The following is a 21,631-nucleotide window of genomic DNA, read 5'->3' as shown; positions in this document are numbered from 1 at the left end:
TCTTTTTAAGACCAATGTGATGCTGTGCTGGATGATTTTTGTTGGCTTGACACAGACCTAGAGTTATCTGGGAAGATGACCCTCCATTGAGAGCATGCCTCCAGATTGCCTGCGGGCATGTCTGTTGGGTGTTTTTTTTGATTAACGACTGATGTAGGAGGGTCTAGCCTATTGTGGGTGCTACCATCACTGGGCTGTTTGTCTGGGGTTGTATCAGAAAGCAAGCTGAGCAAGCCATGAGGAGAAAGCCTATCAGCAGCACTCTTCCATATTCTTGCTTCAGTTCCTTCTGTCAGCTGCCTGCTCCAAGTCTCTGCCTCTACTTCCCTTTTTGTTTGAATATAAACTGTAAACTGAAAATAATCCCTTCCCTCCCTAGGTCAAGGTGTATTAATCGTAGGCATAGAAACTCAAACTAGGTCAAATTATCAAGAACACAGGGGCAGAGACAGAGGTAGGTGAGCTTCTGTGAACACGAGGCTGTTCAGGTCAGCAAAAGTGCAAAATTACACAGTGCAGCCCTTTCTCCTCTTCCACCACCACCACCAACAAAAGCCACCACTACCATCACCATCACCGCCATAACAACCACAAATACAAACACACACACACACACACACACACACACACACACACACACACACAAACACACCACACCCCAAAGCCAAAAGCTCACAAAATAACAAAGAGATTGATGTATAAAGTCAGGGTGATTTTATATAGTTCAAGGTTCTCTCCCAGTTGGAGGTATGTACTTAGCCTTTTGCCTCAGCCCACCAGCACAATACAGATATTCCACTACATATTCATAATCTGGTTCTGAAGAAACTTGATATGTAAGAATGTTTTAATTTTAGAACAATGAAAATTGTTCCAAACCCATTTGTACAATTTTCTTTACAATGGAGTTCGAAGCCACACTTCCGTTCATGCCTCGTAGGCGAGAGGCAGGCAAACAAATCCTATTGACCATCTTATCCTTCAGTGTGTACTGGCCAATCACCCAAGGTGTATTTTTACTTTTTGTGGATCCTTCCTTTTCATATTCGTAAAAAATATCTTCTTGGGCTGGAGAGATCGCTCATCAGTAAGAGCATTGACTGCTCTTCCAGAGGTCCCGAGTTCAATTCCCAGCAACCAAATGGTGGCTCACAACCATCTGTAATGGGATGTGATGCTCTCTTCTGGTGTGTCCAAAGACAGCTACAGTGTACTCGTATGTACAAAATAAATAAGTAAATATTAAAATAAATAAATAAATAAATAAATAAAAGTACCTTTAAAGTATTTTCTTTTTGCCTAATACAATGTATTAATTTGTGTTTTTATATATATTGTTTTAAGTAGTCCAATGTATGAATTTAGTGACATCTCAGAAAATATTTATTTAACAATTTTTAAAAATATATGTATTTTCTTCTAGTTTATTAAGTTTTACTATCTTATAATTAAAAAATGCAAGTTAATTATGTATAAGAATGGGTTTCATTATGATATCTTCATGCATGCAGAGTGTAAGCCAATCACATCCATCCTCATTACCTTATCTAATTTTCTTCCCACTTTTATCAATCTGCTTTCTCTTCCCAAGTACAGTAGACCCTCGTCTACACACACACACACACACACACACACACACACACACACACACACACATACACACACACATACACACACACATACACACAAGAACATGTACACCTTGGCTTACAAATTTTTCTATTAGCATAAAGTGCAAGAAATCAAAAAATGTATCTTTTCAAACTGAATTCACCCTATTTGTCTTTATAACAAAAAAGTCTAGTTAACAAAATAATTGTTTACATTCAAGGAGAATTGGAAAGTTGGATTCAGGGGGCCCTGGCTAACAAAATGATCAGGTGCCCTAAATCAACGGTCTAGACTTTGTTGAGAGCTGAAGCCTGTTTCCTTTGTGCTTCAAACAATCCCTAGAGTACTTATAATTCCTAATAGAATGCTTGAGAATCAGTTTACACGATTCACTATTAGCACTCAATAAATTCAAAATGTACTTTTCTGGAATTTAAAGAAAAATATTTTCAGTCTGAGGTTGGTTGAATCTATGGACATTGAACCCACACATTTGGAGGACCAACTGAGCTTAGTGGTAACTTTTTCCTCTATTTTGAAGAAAACTCATAAACTCTTACCAAGTTATCTATTAGTAATTTATTTATTGGACTCTATTTACAAAATCACTATGAATATCATTAAGAACATTTTTCTTTCTTTTTTATTTTTTTCATTTTATTAGATATATTTCTTTACTTACATTTCAAATGTTATTCCCTTTCCTGGTTTCCTGTCCATAAGCCCCCATTCCCTCCCCTCTCCCATACATGTATCCCCCATACATCCCCCTTACTGCCCGCCCCATATTCCCCTGCACTGGGGGGTCCAACCTTGGCAGGACCAAGGGCTTTCCCTTCCACTGGTGCCCCAACAAGGCTATTCTCTGCTACCTATTGCAGTTGGAGCCCTGGGTCAGTCCATGTATAGTCTTTTGGTAGTGATTTAGTTTCTGGAAGCTCTGGTTGGTTGGCATTGTTGAAGAACATTTTTCAAAGTCGCTTGCCTGACATGTCCCCTTCTCTTGTTCACGGAGTCTCTTCTAGGTGATTAGAGCAGCAGGTGTGTTCTGTATTCCTTCAGGCTTGAGCTTCCTCTATGTTGTGATCTAAGACTGCCAAGATCTATGCACTTGGAAATCGTAGAGTGTGCATTCCCTAGATGGCCTGTGAGCATGCTGCAGGACCCCCAGAGGAGCAAGTGACTAATAATGGTGAGCTAATTACTAGCCTAAATATTCACTTTAAGTAAAGTTGTATCTGCCAAAGAGTATTTGATGTGACGTCACGGCTTCGCACATTCTATAAATACTGAAATCATCAATATTTTACACAAAGTCGAAAATGACTGCACCAGAATACTATGTATTTATTGAATTTCTAAAAAAAATTATGTATGTGTACTGTATTTCTAACCTTTTCCCACTCTGTCTTCTCTCTCCAGCTCCTCCTTGCTTCCAATTTTCTCTCAAAAGTATGAACGCTCCCTCACCCCTGTGTGTGTGTGTGTGTGGTGTGGTGTGTGTGTAGTGTATGTGTGTGTAAATACAACCTACTGAATTCATTAAGTGGAAGCAATTACAATGTTTCTCTCTGGAGAAGACTAACTCTCCTCTCAGCAGTAATTAATTGCCTGTAGCTCTTTTTTTTTTATTGGATATTTTTTATTTACATGTCAATGCCTGTGGCTCTTTATCTAGGGATGTGGCCCATGAGACTTTCCTCATCCACACTGGTATGTCAACTGGTGTTAAAATTGCTTGGGTCTTGTTTAGGTAGCCATATGGGTGAGATTTTATGGGTATAGCTCCCTGTCATGTATAGAAGACACAATCACATGGCAGATGTCCTGGTTCTCTGGCCCTTACAACCATTTTGTCCCCTCTTCCTTGATGTTCCATGAGCCCTAAGTATAGGGGTTGTGTTGTAGATGTAGTAACTGAGGCGAGGGACCAGGCACCCCATTGTCAGTTATTTTCTGCATTTTGATCAAGTATGGCTTTCTATAAACGGTCTCCATTTCCTGAAGAATGAAGCTTCTTTGATGAGGCGTGAGAGCTACACTTAGAGGCCTTGTCTGGAGCACAGGCTGTGTGGACCTGTCTGGGCTTGGAAGTTGAATGGTGCTGGCAGGATACGGCTGGTAGGAACAGAAGCAACAGTGTGGTATTTTGAAATGTGGCATGCTGGTCAATTACAGCTCTTCTGGTGCATTAATATTTATAGCTTTCACAGGGGCGTGAGGACAAGGCATGTATCCCCAGTTACAATACAGGGTAAGTGCTCACAAGAATAATAAAACTGTTGTTAGAAAATGCACCCTTGAACCCTTATGAAAAAGTGAGCTTTAAGAAATACAAGTTGACTAGATTAGAAGGAGAGGTGAATACTGGCACATAGATGAACATTTTGCCCAAGGAAAATTTTACTCTCTGGTTGGACTCAGAATCTCAAATGCTACTGGATGAAAACAGGGGGAGCTATCAATTCATGGCTTCAGCTTCTCTCTTTCATGGGGTTAAAATGAATTAATGCCTGGAAGTTAATTCTGCCGATAGTGGCACAATTTGTGAACGGCAGCGAAAGGCCAGTGGGTTATACAGTTCATATGGGTGAACTGTATAACATGCAATTACATCTTTATGAATCTGTTTTGTCTTCAAAAATAATAAAAAAAAGTCCATAGAAGACATGATATTATTGTTTCTGCTGAAAAACATATGTATAGGGAAGAAAGCTTGGCTATTGTGACTGGACTACATAGAAAATGGTAATTATATTTTCAGTAGGCATGGTATAACTCTGTATGTTTATATCTCTAGCACTCCAGAGGCTCACATAGGACGATTGCAAGTTTGGGCTAACTTGAGCTACATAGTGAAACCTTGTTTCAAATCACAACAAAAAGCCTCGTATGTTTATGCATTTTTAGTGTTTAAATGCTTTAGATTTTCCTTCTGCTTGGTGTCAGGTTGTATTGTGTGACTGTATGTCGTGACTGCCTTTAAGTTGTGCTGTCATTTTGAGGCAGACTGTTAAACTCTTCACGCAGTTCACAGTTCTTCATTGGCATGCTTGCTAAATAATTCCCTAGAGTAACATTTGACTTAAAGTCTTTAGGCTGACTTTCTATAAGGTTATCATCCTCTGATTTCTGATATTTGAAAATAGTACCAAATTGGATTTAAAACTCAAAATAAACATGATAAACATTAAAAGTATTTCTCTGCTCTTATTCTCAGCTTAATTGTGAAGCCCATTTCTTATTTATCCCGCATTCTTTAAAAAACTCAAGACTGGCTGTTAAAGAGCTCTTTTAATTTGTATGAACTGTTGTAGCATTTAAAATCCATGTCCTGCCTTTGATAAAAATCAAAATCAGAGTGAATAATATGCCTTGGTTGAGCATTAACATGCAAACCATGCAGCAGCAAAGATGGGCTTAGGCGCTGAGAATAAAGCAGAAGCCAGCACGTTCTGACAGCTGTGAGAAACACAAAAAATATTAATGGTGGCAGTTAGAGAGTCAGCCAGAGAATAGCAATGCACAGGTGCATTTCCCCTAGTGCACAGAGTTCTTCTTTAGCATTCATGATAAGTTTCCAATAACTTCATCTTTACACACAAATTAGAAAGCAGTTTAGATTTATTAGGCTGGCTGAGCAATTGCCCAGAACAGCTAAAAGAACAATGCCCACAGGGACATATATATTTGTAATGAAGTAGTCTTCTATGATAATGCCTTAAATATCACCACAATGCCATCTTTATTTTCTGATAAAGTCATCATCATGAGAGGTTTAAGACTCCCTTAATTTTATTCTTAAGATCTCATCTAGGTAGAATGAAAAATTACATTGTAATTCTGATTGCTTCAGGATATTATCCTTTGATGGAAATTTCCATTATTTATCCTCCCATATTTTGACTTTAGAGGCTAAAATGTCACTTTGGTTTCTAGTAACTAAGTGGGAAACTTTTATACCAATAGAGAAACCCACCACTCCAGAGAGACAGATTATGTAGAAATAGAAAGCAAGAGTTTTCTCTTCAGTGCGTTGGAGCACATAGTCACAATGAGTCTCTGCACATGTCCTAGAAATTCAAACAAACTAAAATCCCACACACTCTCCTCTGAGTGTCACAAAAGCCCAAGACACCGTGCACAAATGAGGTTTAGAGATGCTATCTCTCAAGTTCACTGTCAATGAACAATGTGAAATATTTGGATTTTGGATGTCTACAGAGACGTCTTCCTTATCTTCAAACTTTCAACTTAAGCACAGAGAGAAAAATAAAGTAAGCAGTGTCACAGTGCCACTGAGGCATGAAGAACAGAATCCAGTAAAATCACTAAAGCTTCTTTCTATAGACAACCTAGAATGAACACTTATATGGTGGTTTCCATACATGTATACAAGTGCCTTAGAATATGGGATCTCTCTCTTTCTCTTTCTTTCATTTATCTATCTATCTATCTATCTATCTATCTATCTATCTATCTATCTATCTATCTATCTATCTATCTAATTTATGCACATGCATATGTGTGCCATGGTATATGTATAGGTTAGAGAACAAGTCGTGGAAGTCAGTTCTTCCCTTACATCTTGTGAGCCCTGGGTATCAAACTTCAGCTTTGGTAGCAAGTTGATCATCTGCTGAGTCATTGTCCTGGCACAAGAACATGTATCTAAGTACCTTGGGCCATATATCAAAACTGTCTTTTTATAATTTATATTAAAATATAAATGAACTTTAATTTTAATTTTAGTTCTGTTTCTGTTGAGACTTTAATACTATCTAAAAGATACTATCTAAAAAGATTTGAGGGGGCTGGAGAGATGCTCAGGGATTAAGAACACCGGCTGCTCTTTCAGAGCACCAAAGTTTAGTTACTAACACCTAGTGCTCACAACTACCTATAGTTAGAGTCTAGAGGTCGAACACCCTTGTCTATCCTCTTTGGACACCATGTGATTCCCATAAATGTGCGCGCGCACGCACACACACACACACACACACACACACACACACACACATATATACACACACACACACATATACACACAAAATTAAAAAGTGAAGACCCTGTTCAGTGCCATTCTGAGAATAGCTTGAATCCTAGGAAAACTTTGGAGTTTATCAGTTCTTCTCTGAAGCCCCTAGTTTTCCACTCATGCCCCATGTTTATCTCTAAGCACTGTGCTCCTGATGATTTCTCCTGGAATCTTTCCTTTCTTGTTTAGGATGTAATGATGCTGGGTGGTACGACTTCATCACATTCCTAAATGCCAGTGGTGATATCCTATGTGAGGCTTGAGATGGCTATGAGACCAAGGATGCTAGTATACATGTATTTATATTCTTTAAAAAATGATAATCTTTTTTCTAATGTATTAGAGATGAATTTTAATATCAAGATTTGAATGAGATCGCATTATTTTTCAGCAAGTTCTGTTTTGGCAATCCATATTGCCATTTTAAAACTTAGCTGTAGAACAAAACATTAGTTAATCAAAATAAGAAAAATATTTCATAGACCTAAGTATATTTAAGCTGTGGTCTGTGAGCTGCATGTGTCCTAGTACAGTTATGAGTGTAGACAAACATATTTCTAGATCATGGTGTCATGTCTCAAAGTCAAAAGGTTTGACACCTGGATATTGTAAACATTTTGATCTAGTTACATTTTTTAGATGAAAGGTTCATATTTGATTTCTCCAGTAACATATTTACACAGAATAAAAAGTTAAAGTCTTGCTTGTACAGCAAAGCCAGAATCTTTTGGATGGTTCAGTCACAGAGATATGACGTCAATCAGGCTCACAGTAGAAATATCCCTTCCTTGGACCAGATTGTATAGTTTTCCCAGCTTGAGCTAATCAGAAAATTCTTTGATAGCCCTAGATGTCAGCTTTCAAAATTACTTTTGACCACAACAATGATTCATGGACTAATTCTAGATTGAAAAATGTTAATACCAAATGCTTATGGTAAAACAGAGAAAACTAATCTCATATATTGTTGGTTAGAGTCTAAGATTGGAATTTGAGTTATCTATGCATAGAATATTAGTGTTATATTCAGAAATGCATAAAATGCACGACTCAACCTTAGCTCTCATTGTATGAGAAAGCAACATGTCTAGAAAAGTACTGTGATATTAAAATTATTCCAGAGGGAGGATGACAGGATTTCTTAGTAGATATTGAAAGCTTGGTGACCTGAGTTTAGTCCTGGAAACCACATAAAGATAAAAGGGTTGAAACAAATCCGCACAGTTATCCAATGACCTCCCTCCACATGTATGCTGCAACATAGACACATACACAGGACTTCTACCACACATACGCACAACAACAATAAAAAGATCTATCTAAGAGAAATACACAGACATTTAATGCCCACTGTGCACATAGTTTATTTTAGGCAAAAGAAAGGTAGATATTTTTGAAAGCAGAAGGATTAAAGAACAAAAGAAGCTTCAGTATATTTTAATGATTATGAAAGGTAAATAGAAGCCAAATTAAAAAACAACACCAAAGTCATGGCTTTCATTCTTTGTTTGTGTAGCAATCATTTTAACAAACTGGGAGCCCTATCAAACAAGATGTTGGAGTAATTCATTAATGGTTTCCTAATTATTTTGGCTCTCAATATGTCTCTGCTGGGTTTTAAATCACTAAAAATCCGGTATCCCTACCCAGGGGCTGCACACCTGAGTACCTCCACCCTGCTTCCCTTTGAGCAGTTGTGTCCGTCAGCTCCAACAGGTATGGGTGATGTATGGTGAGCTATGGCTAATTTCTTTTTTTACAAGCAAATAAATAATTTTGCGGCTCATTAGGCCGATCATTTCTCCAATTTGTTCGACCTTTGCTGTACTTTTTGATCAGCTGGTTTTCTCAGATTCATTTTCCCCTGCAAAGCTCAAGCAATCAAGTGAATTGCTAGACCTGCCAATCTGATGTCATGACCTGTTAAAATAGAATTCATCAGAAGAATTTCATTATGTTTTTGTTAGAGCAGTTGTCAGAAATCTTTCACTCCTGCTCTCCGGTTCCACTGACTGACAGAGGACTGATACAGACACGGAGGAAGTGAGGCATTTATTAAGAATTTTAAGTTGAGACTCCAGCAGAGTCTAAAGCTTCCTGTACATAGTATCCTTTGGAGAAAAATTTTCCAGTAGTCAGCTGTAGATGATTAAACTTGGGGATCTTCTCTTTAAGAAAGATTAGCAGTCTTGGGAGAGTACTCTCAGTTTGATGCCAAATGTGTGATGGGGAGTTGCAAAAATCCAGGCCGGACTTAAGTTGGAAATAGAAAACAGCTTTTGCAAAGGTTATTTTTAGTATAATCTCTGTTTTCATAAAGAGTTGTTTACCGAAGCAATTAACTTACAGAAGTCATCATGGGCTGACCTACGAGAAAGGGGGAAGAGAACTAGATACCTTGAGGACAACCTTTCTAAAGTTGAAAATTCAACTAGGATGGCCTTAAACTTGGCCAACATTCCTGCCCTGATTTTCCTGGATGGTGGATGCTGGGGTTTGGGAATCACTACATAAATTACTTAAACACCAATCTCAATCAAATAGGGATGGTTTATTGAATTACTGATTGCTATATCCAGAGACATAATTCAGGCTCAGGAGCTGAGCTGTGACCCCAAGTTAAGGTCCTACAGGGTTTTGTAAAGCCTGAGATCTACATACATATCTGCCAAGTTATTCACCAGTCATGATTTAGGAATAGGGGGATTTCCTCAGAAATATATTTTTGTTGTAGACTTATCTTGCTTCCATTTGTTGGGATATACAACTGTAGGAGGGGATTTGTTTAACATTCATGTCTTTTTTTTTTCCTCCATCTTTATTAAATTGGGTATTTCTTATTTACATTTCAATTGTTATTCCCTTTCCCGGTTTCCAAGCCAACATCCCCCAACCCCTCCCCCTCGCCTTCTATATGGGTGTTTCCCTCCCTATCCTCCCCCCATTACCGCCCTCCCCCCAACAATCACTGGGGATGCAATCTTGGCAGGACCAAGGTCTTCCCCTTCCACTGGTGCTCTTACTAGGCTATTCATTGCTACCTATGAGGTTGGAGCCCAGGGTCAGTCCATGTATAGTCTTTGGGTAGTGACTTAGTCCCTGGAAGCTCTGGTAGCTTGGCATTGTTGTTCATATGGGGTCTCAAGCCCCTTCAAGCTCTTTCGGTCCTTTCTCTGATTCCTTCAACGGGCGTCCTGTTCTCAGTTCAGTGGTTTGCTGCTGGCATTCGCCTATGTCTTTGCCGTATTCTGGCTGTGTCTCTCAGGAGAGATCTACATCCAGTTCCTGTCAGCCTGCACTTCTTTACTTCATCCATCGTATCTAGTTTGGTGGCTGTATAAGTATGGACCACATGTGGGGCAGGCTCTGAATGGGTGTTCCTTCTGCCTCTGTTTGAAACTTTGCCTCCCTATTCCCTGCCAAGGGTATTCTTCTTCCCCTTTTAAAGAAGGAGTGAAGCATTCGCATTTTGGTCATCCCTCTTGAGTTTCATGTGTTCTGTGCATCTAGGGCAATTCAAGCATTTGGGCTAATAGCCCCTGATCAATGAGTGCATACCATGTGTATTTTTCTGTGATTGGGTTACCTCACTCAGGATGATATTTTCCAGTTCCATCCATTTGCCTATGAATTCCATAAAGTCATTGTTTTTGATAGTTGAATAATATTCCATTGTGTAGATGTACCACATTTTCTGTATCCATTCCTCTGTTGAAGGGCATCTGGGTTCTTTCCAGCTTCTGGCTATTATAAATAAGGCTGTTATGAACATAGTGGAGCATGTGTCGTTGTTATATGTTGGGGGATCTTTTGGGTATATGCCCAAGAGAGGTATAGCTGGGTCCTCAGGTAGTTCAATGTCCAATTTTCTGAGGAACCTCCAGACTGATTTCCAGAATGGTTGTACCGGTCTGCAATCCCACCAACAATGGAGGAATGTTCCTGTTTCTCCACATCCTCGCCAGCATCTGCTGTCACCTGAGTTTTTGATCTTAGCAACATTCATGTCTTAACTTGCCAACCAGAATGTCAGTTACTCAAGTACATGTTTCTTTCTACCAAGTTGGACGTTGATACCCAGGGAGATCTTGGGAACTTAAAGTTTACTCAACCCCTACTTAAAGTGGGGGTATTATTTTAAATAGTTTCTTCTATTTCTTATGTTGGGGTCCATCCCAGGGGTACCTTATAAAAGCAAATGCCATAAGAACTTATATACAGGTTCAGGGATTTCTGCTTGGTGGTTGGTTTGGGTCCAAGCTTATTGCAGGTAACTATACAAAGCAGTTCTATTGACTTCTATCATGACTGTTTGTCAAGGGCAGAACATATAACAGAACTTGTAATCAATATGGCATTAGAAAGTTTTCTAGTAACAGCAGAAACATATGAAACAATTTCTTTTTTTCTTATTTAGTTTTTATTCATAATCATAAACTTAAGTTTGCAATTCTGCTAGACTTGAAGGGGAATGAGGAAAATCTGGAACCCAAAGAACTTCAGTGAGAGCAGAGATTATAGAGTATTGTGAACAGATGGGGTGGGGGCGCTCTTCTGAGCTACAGAAGGAATGATTTGATGGGTAAAATGCCCACAAGTCAAAGAAATTAGAGTTGTCCACAGTCGGAAATGGTGATCTTCTTACTGGTCTTGCCATTGTTGGACCCAAACACTCCATGGCTTCCACAGTGTTCATGCCTTCTTTCACCTTCCCAAAGACCACATGCTTGCCATCCTGTCACTCAGTCTTGGCAGTGCAGATAAAAAACTGAGAACCATTTGTGTTTGGTCCAGCATTCGCCATGGACAAGACGCCAGGACCTGTATGCTTCAGGATGAAGTTCTCATCCTCAAATTTCTCTCCATAGATGGACCTGCCACCAGTGCTATTATGGCCTGTGACCTCACCATCCTGGCACATAAATCCTAGAATGATTCTGTGAAAGGAGGAACCCTTATAGCCAAATCCTTTCTCCCCAGTGCTCAGAGCATGAAAGTTTTCTGCTGTCTTTGGAACTTTGTCTGCAAACAGCTCGAAGGAGACACGGCCCAAGGGCTCGCCATCGGCCATGATGTCGAAGAACATGGTGGGGTTGACCATGTGTGTAGCAAGCAGTGAAAAGTGACAGCGGCGTCTGCAAAGTCAAGACAGTTTCTTTAAAATGGCAGACTAGGCAGGTAATAGTTACCTAGTTCTTAACATTTTACCTAAGCTTTAACATTCTGTTTAATGCTTAACATTCTACCTATGCCTTAACAGTGGATTACGAGCTAAAAGATGAAACAAATGCTTTCATCGTCAGAGTCCTTTCAGTCATAAGCTTTATCACAGCAATAGAGAAGTAACTGAGACTGGCTTTCCGTTGTGATGGCTTATTCTTGGTTGTCAACCTGACTATATCTGGAATTAACTAAAACCCAAGCATCTGGGTACATCTACGAGGGCTTATTTCTTAATTAAATCATTTGAGGTAGAAAGATCCATATTTAATCTGGGCCACACTCTCTGATGAAAGTCTATGGAAGAAGGAAGATTGTGCTCTCTCTTTACCTGCTGGGTCTCACTTTTACTGGCAAGTCCATTCCCTCAATGACATTAGAACCTGCTTCTTTGGGAGTCTGTATATTGAAGTCCTGTAGAAAAAATTTCAGTCAGTAACATGGCTACTTTGATCTCATCCAAAGACAACCTAGGTCTACGTGATTCCACTAGAATATAGACACACACTTGTTACATGCCTTTAATCCATGTGCCTGGAATCTTTTGGTATGTTCCTTTAACCCCAAACAATGTCTAACTGAGGAGCAGACAGAGTGATGAATCAGAGTAAGATTTGACAGAATAAGTCAAAAGTAGGACTTGCCCATCTGCTATTTAAGAGCAAAACAGGGAGAGAGAGCTGAATTCACCAGTGAGTTGGGAATTGAGTGGGTTGGGAATCAGTGCTGTGAGTATAGTGCATTGCAGTGGAATTGAGTTTGTTCCTGAGTTCATCCAGTTCAGTGCAGGTCCACAGAGACAGTCGAAGCCAGATAATAAGAAGGAAGGAGAGAAGATTAAAACAAATTGCCGGAGTTAGTTTGAGGCCAAGAAGAACAATTCAGTTAGAAGCTGAGAAAAACCAGATTAAATCAGTCAGTTTGGAGGGTGTTTGAGCCAAAATAGCTGAGTTGAACCAGTTAGTCAGAAAAAAAACCTACAAATAGTTAACACATTCAGCAGTAAGCCTCCAAGATGATAATTACATCTGGCAGAAAAAAGATACTTTTCAAAGACCAGGTGAGATATCCAGCCTTGTGTACTGAGCAACTACAAAATTCCCATACCTTTTTTTGTTTGACAGTTATTGTCAGATTAGCTGGACCACAGCCTGGAAGCCATTCTAATAAATTCCCTTCTCTTATATATTTATATGTCCATTTCTAAGTTCTGCTTCTGTAGAGAACCCCAACTAATACAGATTTTGACATCAGGAATGATTCTAGAGCAAGATTCATGTAAGGATGAATCTTTTAATATCTGCAATAAACTTTCCAATTCACCAGCACATACAGTAAGCCTTTCCAGCTACTGAAGCCTCTCCTGGGAGTTCAGAAAGTATTGCAAACCCATGGTTTGAACTATTTTACAAACTTAAGACAAACACATTTGACTGTCTTAATTCGATAATTGTGCGAGGCAACAAATTTGGCAACTCTGGGTATAAAACTTTTGACCATTTGTGCAAAAAATGAGAAAAAAAATGAGTATTTCTGGATAGATTGGAGAAGATAAAAATGAGCTCAATGCTAAAATTAACCAACTTCTAGCATTTCAGAATACAATGTCGTACAACAATGAACTTACTGATAAAAATGACCCTCTCCAGATTGGGCATAAACATCCATGCCCTGGAAGAGAGTATTTTCTACAGCAGCCACAGATACCCTCACTATAAGGCTGCTGGAATTAACATGGGGCTAGGATATGTGTGGAGACCCTATTGAACCTGAGAACTTTGGACTCTCAGATTATCAAGGGTTTATCTCACTGACGAACTAGTCTCTCTAACCTTAGCATAAAATGTACTGCCACCTCCACCCCTTAAAATATCGCCTTTGTCCACCTCTGGCAGAGGAAATCAATCCTACATTGTCTGTTAAATCAGCGGTGTCTTTCTCTGAAGTCGCTACCAGGCAAGGCAATACTGGTGCTCCTCAGCTGTCTCCACACTGATAACTAGACTGAAGACTAAGTAGGCTCCTAGAAGGGAGATAGGAAGTGCAGTACATGACAAGTTACGCTATACTATTAAAGAGGTTAATAAGTTTCCTAATTCAGTCAAGCAGACATTTGGGGAATATGTGTGGGAATGGATTTTAAAGGTGTCATTTAATGGTGGAAGAAACATAAAACTGGATCAAGATGAGTTTATTAACATGAGTCTACTGAGTGAAGATTTTAGGTTTAATATATAAGCGCACACAGTTAAAAGTGTGTCAGAAGCTAGCTTGATTGGTTGGTTGAAGCATTTGTCAAAAGATGACTTAAGAGTTGGAGATGCCTGATATATGGCCTTTGGCTTAGTGTTGATGAAGGATTTGAAGGCTATGGGCAATTGCAATGCTAGAGTGGGTACACTGTATACAACCGAATCCTCCACCATGGGAAGGCCCAAAAGACATGCTCTTCATTAATGCTATGAGATGAAAAATGGCAAAAGGGGGACCAGCACATCTGAAAAGCTTTGTTGTCGTCATTTTCTTTCTGTCAGACCTCAAGGTCAGAGATGCTACTGCTCAGCTGGACAAATTAAATGTTTAATTGGTCCCTGAAGTAGCCTTGAATCACGAAAGGCAAGGTGATAATAGTTATTATAATTCGAGGCATAGGCAAAGCAATGTCCACAATGGTTAGCATAGACCAAGTGAATTTTATGCTGGCATGACTCGTATGGACCTTTGGTACTGGCAAATCAATCATGGTGTTTCCAGGCATGAAATAAATAAAAACCCTACTGAATTTTTGTTTGATCTGTATACGCAGAAAAATTTTCAAATGAAGGAAATGCTTCATTGGATTGTAGCAAAAGGCAACCTCAGCCTGTGAAGCAATTTCCAGACTTGAGCCAGGCTTCAGACCTCAAATCTCTTGAATGAAGTGGTGTCTAGGTTCCCCTGAGGAAGGACTTTGCTGAAGTACATAAAAGTTTTAGTGTTAGCTTTTCTACAGTCTTTCCCCCAGAGGAACCTACAGCCTTTTATAAGGGTAAGTGTAAAAGTGGTCAAAGAAAAAAGATATTTTCCCAAGAAACACTGTGGCTTTCCAGATAAAGTACAGGCTTATGGAAGGTAAGGTCTTAGAGCTTTGGCTAATGTTCAACTCATACTAGGTGACATTCATCTTGTGGTGATTTTTCCAGTCCCAGAATGTATAATTGGGATAGGTATACTTAGAAGTTTGCAGAATTCTTATATCGATTTTCTAACTTGTGGAGTGAAGGCTATTTTGGTTGGAAAGGCTAAACTGAAATCTTTAGAGTAGCCTCTGCCAAGGAAATCAGTATCAAATTCCTGAAGGAATTGCAGAAATTAGTGCCACCATCAAGGACTTGAAAGATGCAGGGTTGGTGGTTTCCACAACATCTCTATCTTGCCTATCTGGCCAGTGGGCAGATTTTTGGGCAGTACACATTTTCTTTGGAAGAGGGAATGGCCAGATGCTCAATTGTTCACTGACTCATGGACTGTAACCAACGGAATGGCTGGTTGTTCAGGGACTTGGAAAGAACATGACTGGAAATTGGTGAGAAAGAATAAGTATATAGATAGATCTTTCCAAGTAAGAAAGGGATGTGAAGATAATTGTGTCCCATGTAAAAGCTTATAACAGATTACATCAGCTGAGGAATTCAATAATAAAGTGGATAAGATGACCCGTTCTGTGGACAGTCAGCCTCTTTCCTCAGTTATCCCTATAATTGCCTAATAGCCCCATGAACAAAGTGGCCATTTTGGCAGAGATAGGAGTTATGCATGGACTTGGTAATCTGGACTTCAACTCACCAAGGCTGACCTGGTTACAACTACTGCTGAATAGTAACCAATGGCAGAAACCAACATTGAGTCCCAGATGTGGAACCATTCCCTGGGGTGACCAGCCAGTGGTAGGTTGACTACATAGGATCACTTTCTTTATGGAAAGTATAATGCTTTGCTCTTACTGGAGCAGATATTTATTCTGTGTATAGATTTGCCTTTCTTGCAGTTAATGCTTCTGTAAAATCTACCAAATACGGACTTACATAATGCCTTATTCATTGTCATGGTGTTTCCAGTCAAAGAACTCATTTCACAGACAGAGAAGTGTGATAGTGAGCCAACATCATGGAATCCACTGATTTTACCATGTTCCCCACCGTCTTGAAGTACTAACCTTTACCTTTTGGCTTTTGTAGTTTTTCCTCTGGCTGACAGTGTTTGTTAACTGAAGTATGTCAACACAGAACATTTTTTTTGTGACTGTGTTTTTCTCCCACCCTGAGAAAAGCTCAATGCTACACTGGTATCCTGAATACAGTGTAGTAATCAAGACATTCTATTGGCTTGAACCCATGTTTGAGTAGTCTTCTCTGGTGGAAACCTCACAACAGCTGGCTTAGTGTCCTTCAGAAGGTAGTGCATGCTTTGAGTCAGCATCCAACATAAAGTGCAGTTTCTCTCAAAGCCAGGATCCACAGGTCCAGGAAACAAAGGGGCAGAAAATGGAATAGTTCTACACATTAGGGAAATTTTGCTTTCTGTTCTTTCAACTTTGAATTCTGCTGGCCTAGAAGCTTTGGTTCCTTAGTAGGAACTCCTCCTGCCAACTCACAGCAAATATTCCATTGAACCGGAAGCTCAGTGTTTCTCCTGGCCATTTTGGGCTTCTGATGCCCTTAAGTTCACAGGCTAAGAAAGGAGATACAGTGTTAGGAGGGGTGATTGGTCCACATTAGCAAGGGTAAATTGTATTACTTCATAACAGTCGGGACAAAGATTATGTCTGGAGTCCAGAAGATACTTCAGGGCATTTTTTGAGGCTACCATTTCCTGGCGCTAAAGTCAATGGGAAACTACAGCACCCTAATTTAGGCAGGATGACAAAAGACATAGGCCATTGAGGGATGAAAGTATGGGTTACTCCTCCAGGAAAAGAGCCAAGACCTGCTGAGATGCTTGGTGGGAATGGAGGAAATGCAGAATGAGTAGTAGAGGAAGGTAGTTGTAAAAACCAGCTAAGGCCATGTGACTTGTGGCTGAAATGAGGATTATAACTGTATGTTTCTGTTGTACTTTGGTGAGGATGTGTTTGTACAGATAGCTGTGGTCTTTCCCCTCGATTTCTTTATCATGCAATGTAACATTAATTAAGAGAATATCAGCAGTTATCATATTTAAGTTTGAGATGCTAAAAGAATGTTCCTGAAGAGATATTGCAACATATTCTAAATTTATAATGTGATTGTACAAAGGATATTTACATCCTGTTAGGCATAATTGTGACCGGGTTATTGTAAATTAAACATGACATAAGGAAATATGATTATGTCTCAAGTTGACAAGAGGCAAACTAGTGGTGACCATTCTTCATTCTTAACTTGGTTATATCTGGAACCAAATGACTGGATGTATCTGCCATGGATTTTTTTCTTCTACTTCTTCAGGATTCTGGTATATACTGAAGACCAGTTGAGACATCCAACCTTGTGGACTTAGCAATTATGGAATTCTTGCAACCTCTGTTGGTAAATAAGCAGCCATTGTTGGACTAGCTTGGTAACAGCCTGTAAGCCATTCTAATAAATCTCAAATATATTATATATTATATATTATATATTATGTATTATATATTATACAACTTCTGTTCCTTTAGGGAATCCTGACTAATAAATACACTTGTGAAATTTCTTACTAATCTAATTCTCTAAGACTAGTATGAGAGAAAATAAATCAGAGATCAGTATTAATTTTAAGGTACATTTTACCAGTGTCCTTAGTCCTTTAGATTAAGTGTCCTTAGTCCTCCTTCAGTGAGGATGCCACAGCGAGCATTTGTTCTATGATAAGAATGAACACAATAATAAAATACACTGCACATTTTCAATACAACCGAGGTAAGATTCGTAGCCAGTGGCCATCCTCCCTTTTACCACTGCACATATGTGACAATACCTTGTATGTTTGCCATACCATTGTAGTAGAACAGAACTGTCTTTGTGCTTAAGTGATATTGAAAAAGAAAAGAAAAAGAGCAATTCTCTGAACCCTAAAACTTGAAGGTGGTTGCATGTTAATCCCTATGCTTTCTTCAGCACTGTATTCAATTTAGTAAACCATCTCATAATGCATTAAAGTATAAGCAGGTTCTGATAGGGGTAAACTGAAATTAAAGAATGAGTTTCAGTTTTTTTTAACAAATTCCTGAATTACATTTAAACAAGGACATTTACCTCTTATATCCTTGTTTTTAAAATAGTAAATATTAGTGCTACTGAAGCAAATTAGTTTTTAATTTTTGTTGATTGGGGTGCTACTTGGATACTTTAAAAGGGATCAAAGAAATTGGGTTAAAGAACCTAGGGAATTTTTCTTTGATATAAAATTTAGGGCTGTAAGGAATACCCATATAGAAGGGGAGGGGAGGGGTTAGGGGGATGTTGGCCCAGAAACCAGGAAAGGAAATAACAATTGAAATGTAAATAAGAAATACCCAAGTTAATAAAGATGGAGGAAAAAAAAAAGATGGCCCATGTTTCAAAGGTGGCTCTGCTATATAAGATATCTTGGAGGTCCTTCTGATTCATTGCTCCCACAATGTCAGTTAATTCTTGGGCTGTAATTTCCTTAAATAAGAGGATTTAACATTAATAGAAAGACTACTATACACAAACAAGAAATCAATAGTTTTAAAATCTCAAATATGCAAGTTCAAAGACACCAAGGTTAGAGGCTGAGGTAGTAGGGTTGTGAGCCTGCTTCTGTTACCTTGTAAGATTCTATCCCCCAAAAGTTAGAAAGATATTAGTTTTTTTTTCAGAATAAATAAACTCCTAGTCTTCATTTCTTCAGAGTAAATCAACCTTTAGAAATGAGGGAGTCAAGAAAGAATGAAAAATGCTCATGGATTGGCAGGATTATTATAGTAAAAATGGCCATTTTACCAAAAGCGATCTACAGATTCAATGCAATCCCCATCAAAATACCAATCCAATTCTTCAAAAGAGTTAGACAGAACAATTTGCAAATTCATCTGGAATAACAAAAAACCCAGGATAGCTAAAACTATCCTCAACAATAAAAAAGGACTTCAGGGGAATCACTATCCTGAACTCAAAGCAGTATTACAGAGCAATAGTGATAAAAACTGCATGGTATTGGTACAGAGACAGAGACAGATAGACCAATGGAATAGAATTGAAGACCCAGAAATGAACCTACACACCTATGGTCACTTGATTTTTGACAAAGGGCCAAAACCATCCAATGGAAAAAAGATAGCATTTTCAGCAAATGGTGCTGGTTCAACTGGAGGTCAACATGTAGAAGAATGCAGATCGATCCATGCTTATCACCCTGTACAAAGCTTAAGTCCAAGTGGATCAAGGACCTCCACATCAAACCAGACACACTCAAACTAATAGAAGAAAAACTAGGGAAGCATCTGGAACATGGGCACTGGAAAAATTTCCTGAACAAAACACCAATGGCTTATGCTCTAAGATCAAGAATAAACAAATGGGATCTCATAAAACTACAAAGCTTCTGTAAGGCAAAAAGGACACTGTGGTTAGGACAAAAGCGGCAACCAACAGATTGGGAAAAGATCTTTACCAATCCTACAACAGATAGAGGGCCTTATATCAAAATATACAAAGAACTCAAAAAGTTAGACGCAGGGAGACAAATAACCTATTAAAAATGGGGTTCAGAGCTAAACAAAGAATTCACAGCTGAGATGCCGAATGGCTGAGAAGCACCCTAAAGAAATGTTCAACATCTTTTAGTCATCAGGGAAATGCAAATCAAAACAACCCTGATTTCACCTCACACCAGTGAGAATGGCTAAGATAAAAAACTCAGGTGACAGCAAATGCTGGCGAGGATGTGGAGAAAGGGAACACTCCTCCATTGTTGGTGGGGTTGCAGACTGGTACAACCATTCTGGAAATCAGTCTGGAGGTTCCTCAGAAAATTGGACATTGAACTGCCTGAGGATCCAGCTATACCTCTCTTGGGCATATACCCAAAAGATGCCCCAACATATAAAAAAAAAGACCGTGCTCCACTATGTTCATCGCAGCCTTAATTATAATAGCCAGAAGCTGGAAAGAACCCAGATGCCCTTCAACAGAGGAATGGATACAGTAAATGTGGTACATCTACACAATGGAATATTACTCAGCTATCAAAAACAACGACTTTATGAAATTCGTAGGCAAATGTTTGGAACTGGAAAATATCATCCTGAGTGAGCTAACCCAATCACAGAAAGACATACATGGTATGCACTCACTGATAAGTGGCTATTAGCCCAAATGCTTGAATTACCCTAGATGCCTAGAACAAATGAAACTCAAGACGGATGATCAAAATGTGAATGCTTCACTCCTTCTTTAAAAGGGGAACAAGAATACCCTTGGCAGGGAAGAGAGAGGCAAAAATTAAAACAGAGACTGAAGGAACACCCATTCAGAGCCTGCCCCACATGTGGCCCATACATATAGAGCCACCCAATTAGACAAGATGGATGAAGCAAAGTGCAGACCGACAGGAGCCGGATGTAGATCGATCCTGAGAGACACAGCAGAATACAGTAAATACAGAGGCGAATGCCAGCAGCAAACCACTGAACTGAGAGCAGGACCCCCATTGAAGGAATCAGAGAAAGAACTGGAAGAGCTTGAAGGGGCTTGAGACCCCATATGTACAACAATGCCAAGCAACCAGAGCTTCCAGGGACTAAGCCACTACCTAAAGACTATACATGGACTGACCCTGGACTCTGACCTCATAGGTAGCAATGAATATCCTAGTAAGAGCACCAGTGGAAGGGGAAGCCCTGGGTCCTGCTAAGACTGAACCCCCAGTGAACTAGACTGTCGGGGGGGGCGGCAATGGGGAGGGTGGGGAGGGGAACACCCATAAGGAAGGGGGGAGGGTAGGGGATGTTTGCCCGAAAGCAGGGAAAGGCAATAACACTCTAAATGTACATAAGAAATACTCAAGTTAATAAAAAAAAAAAAGAAAGAATGAAAAAGAGACTAGAATTTTTTCCCCCTGGCAGAATCATAATATGAGTGTGTAGGAAACTTACCCACTGCTATACATGGTGTACTTCATATATAGATATGATGTACAACATGGAAAAGCAAAGGGGAGTAAGATTAAACAGCAGTAAGATTTGATTTGTTAACTTTTGATTACATGTAGAGCAATCCCTTTTCTTCAGAATACCGGCTTAGATTGCAATAACAACGCCAATAGGCATTCCTTGGTAACTACCTACAATGCTTAAAACTCAAGAAATCAAAACTGTCTGAAAGTTTTCCTTGAAGAGAAATGGCCACATGCTCAGCACTACTCATTTTGCCTTGCAATCATTTCCTGGTGAAATTTCAATTCTGTCCTGATTCCATGGCCACAACTTCTTATGAAGAGAAAACAACTCCTCAGAAATGAAAAGTTTCAAGTTCTATATAAACATACTTCTGTTGACCTAGATTCCACGGACTTCAGTCAACCAGACATCTGTCTCTTTATACAAATCTTCCATCACATGGCTACCAAAGCATGTTTTCTCATACAGCATAGATCATTACAAATAATGTTGGTAGTAGATGACATCAGAAGAGTTTATATAAAACCCCCATTGCTCCCTGGCATTCATTCACTTATTCATTCACTCATTAAAGAACAGTGTACCATTTAAAGAACTAGCAATACAATTCTTTTCCATGCTAG

The 21,631-nt window shown here is 39.2% G+C and overlaps 1 pseudogene; it reads right to left on the bottom strand.

Moving 5' to 3' along the window:
- Nucleotides 1-11,256: 11,256 nt before the first annotated feature.
- LOC116905730 lies at nt 11,257-11,759 on the bottom strand (annotated as a pseudogene).
- Nucleotides 11,760-21,631: the final 9,872 nt, after the last annotated feature.

The sequence above is a fragment of the Rattus rattus genome, chromosome 7, assembly GCF_011064425.1.
Source record: "Rattus rattus isolate New Zealand chromosome 7, Rrattus_CSIRO_v1, whole genome shotgun sequence".
In the NCBI taxonomy this organism is placed as follows: Eukaryota; Metazoa; Chordata; class Mammalia; order Rodentia; family Muridae; genus Rattus; species Rattus rattus.
Note: the sequence above shows the minus strand (reverse complement) of the source record. Positions and strands in the feature narration are given on the sequence as shown.